Here is a 3,260-nt window from a genome sequence, read left to right as displayed (position 1 = left end):
GCCACGAGGGCGACCACTCGTGGGATGAGCCGGAAGTTAGGGAGGGAAGGAGGCAGAAGGGGCGGGCCGGAAGTTGGTTAAAGTGGGGTGGGGGGTTTGGCGGGCCGGACGACTACGTCCCTGCGCGGAGGAGGAAGAGCGGGCCGGCACGGAAGCGTAGAGGGCCGGGGCTAACCGCTACTCCCACCCAGTGCGGAGGAAGGAGGGGTGGGAACAGGGCGCGGGGAGCGTGCAGGGGGCGGGCTTGACGTGCGGCCAGGCTCGAGGGAGGAGGAGGGACGGGCGAGTACTGTGGAGGGCGGGGCTGAAGTCCGCCCACGTCCCGGGAAGAGGCCGCGAGGGGATCGGCGGAAGTGAGTGGGGGCGGCGCTGAGTGCGGGTCCCTGTCTGCGGGGCCGAAGAAGGGGCGGAGGGGGGAGGCCGGGGAGCGTGCCGGCGGCGGGGCTCAGATCGTCCCGGGTCTCTGAGAGGAGAGGCGAGTGGGGCCCGCCCAGAACGCGCGGGTGGCGGGGTTCTGTGCCCTCCGTGGGGAGGGGGAGAGGGTGGGAGGAGGGCCCGGCCTGAAGTCCGCTCAAGGGGTGGGGAGGAGGGCAGGGCTAGTGGTGCCCTGAGCAGGGCTGTGGCGGGTGCGTGGTCAAAAGCGGAGCTAGACGGAAGTTAGAGCTGTGGAAACCTTGTGTTCCCAAAATGTCAGGGGAAGAGGCACTGCAGTCTAGAGCTGGGCTCAGCTCCGAACACGACTGGATCAAGTGGGATTTACAGCTAAGAAGCAAGCTGGAGTGTGGGTCGGGGCGGTGGGCTTTGTGGGCTGACAGAAAATTACACTGGGGGCTTCTGGCCGAACCAGCCTAATGAGATTCCTGCGGGAGGCCGACCAGGGTGATCACGTAGCCCTGGGGGGCAACAGTGGGGGGGAGAAGTTCGACCAGATTTGAAGGTAGAGCAGTCTCGTTCAACTGACTCACTAGGATTCTCGCAAAAACTAGATCCTAGGAGGAAGTGCGTGGATGGGCCTTGTTAGGGAGAGGGTGCAGGGGAGCCTGACTAAAGTTTGGGTAAGCGAAGACCCTTGTCGGGGGGGGGGGTGAGGGGGGTAGGGTCCCCTGCCCGCCGACCTCTTCTGTGAGCCGAGGTGCCCGTGTCTAGGAAACGAGAAGTCTGTCGCTGCCCAGGATCGGGTGTGTTCTCAGCTTCCTTGGGAGCCAAGGACTAAATAACGTCTTCTCTTCCTCGGAGTCCAGGATCTGCTATTCTCATTCTCTCATCTTCCTTAGGTCCCAGGGCCTCCTGTGGTCTTGTCTTCCTCAGGGCCCAGGCTCTGATGATCGTGGGGCTCTCCTACCATCCTTGGGCCCGGCACCTGGTGTACTCTCCTCTCGGAGTTTCCTAGCAGGTTTTAGCAGCCCTATGCATCCCTTTGGGTCATCCTGCCCACTGCCTGCCAAACTTGTTCCAGGAGTTGTTAATTTTTATGGTCACTGTGGAGAGCATCCACCTACAGGCTGCACGTTGTTCATCTTATTTGTTGCAATTAGACAGTCTTGATTTTGATTAGTATTTACTCAGAGACCATACAGATGTCTTTCATTTTAATAGCGTTTCCTTGGATTTTTCGTGGCCACTGTAGGTAAAACACCAGCCCCATTCCATAAGTAATTTGGCTTTTTCCTTTTCCATGTTTTGACTTTAAAAAATTGATGTTACATAGCCCTAGGTAGTACAATAGAGCCACATTAATGAGTCAAGTCATTATTGCTTCATTTTGGATGTGACTGGGGATGCTTGTAGTGGTTTGCCATCAGATTTGAAGAACTTTAACAACTTTAGGAAACAAGCCCCCTTGGAAGTTCTTTTGGTTATTTATTTCTGTTTATATGGTATGGGATAAAAACATGATATGTGGTTAAAAGGTAATTTTCAATAAGTATATTATTGAAGATTGATTCATGAAATCCACTTTAATACAACTTTTAACAATATCATGTTCTTTTTCTCATTTAGGAAATTAAGCATGCTACTTAATTTACTGTAATTTGATTAGGTTAAAGCATTTCTGAACAAATGTTAACTATTATGCATGTAAAATATCAAAAATGTTATGCATCCTGTTTGCACTCAGGGCCCCAATCCTTCATTAAAGCCTTCAGGGCCAGAACTATTTTGGAATCCACAAGTGTTTGGATTTTAGCAGGATAGTAAGGTGCATATACCACACAGTATGTAACATCCTGAGCGGGCCTGAAGCAACATCTGGCCATATATACATACATCTGTAGCAAAATACATGGAGAGTCACACTAGGATGGAGAAAGACAATATGTAAACAGTGTGGTTATTTCTGGTAAATTTGGCAGATACATAATAGGGGAAGAAACTTGATTAGAAAAGGTTTGGGAATTTAGAACTGCAGAAAAGGCATTGTGGATCATGTAAAAATGGCTAGATTAGCAATACTACTTGTTTCATTCCTCTGTAAATTTAATTTAAACAACATATGAGTAAGAATAAGAGATATAAAACTATATTGGCCAAATCACTATGGCAGCTGGTGGCATTCAGTTGAGTCCTAAACCTGCCGTGAGACTGAGTCATGGGCCTGATTTGATTTCCACTCACCATTCTCTATTCTTCTTTCATCACAGAGCATTTCAGATTGTTTCATGTGAAGGGGAACCCATGTTTAAAAGTCACAAAGAAGAAAGGCACATCTCTTTGTCTTTAAAACACAGGCCTGGGCGCCTGGGTGGCTCAGTCGTTAAGCATCTGCCTTCGGCTCAGGTCATGATCCCTGGGTCCTGGGATCGAGCCCCGCATCGGGCTCCCTGCTCACTCTGCGGGAAGCCTGCTTCTCCCTCTCCCACTCCCCCTGCTTGTGTTCCCTCTCTCACTATGTCTCTATCTGTCAAATAAATAAAATCTTTAAAAAAAGAAAAAGTTTAAAACAACAACAACAACAACACAGGCTTCTAGGACATGTCTCAGAACTCCTCAGACCTTTAGAACTTGAAGTTGGAGAAGCAGGAATAAATCAGCATTTTACCTATAAATTATTACTATATAAATAGTAATACCATGTAAATAAATATACATAAAATATCTGGGATTAATTTGTTGGGAAATTCAGGGGACCTACATGAAAAGTTTCTGGAAAGAGTTACAAGTAAACTTGCATAAATAAAAATGCTTATCATGTTCCAGGATTGGAAGTCCAATTGTAAATCCCAAATGATCACTAGGCTCAGTTCAAGAGGAAACAGGAT

This window comes from Eumetopias jubatus, unplaced genomic scaffold (assembly GCF_037043125.1).
Source record: "Eumetopias jubatus isolate StellerSeaLion01/CBP00866 unplaced genomic scaffold, mEumJub1_p1.0 scaffold_10, whole genome shotgun sequence".
Classification (NCBI taxonomy): Eukaryota; Metazoa; Chordata; class Mammalia; order Carnivora; family Otariidae; genus Eumetopias; species Eumetopias jubatus.
This window is presented reverse-complemented; position numbering follows the sequence as displayed.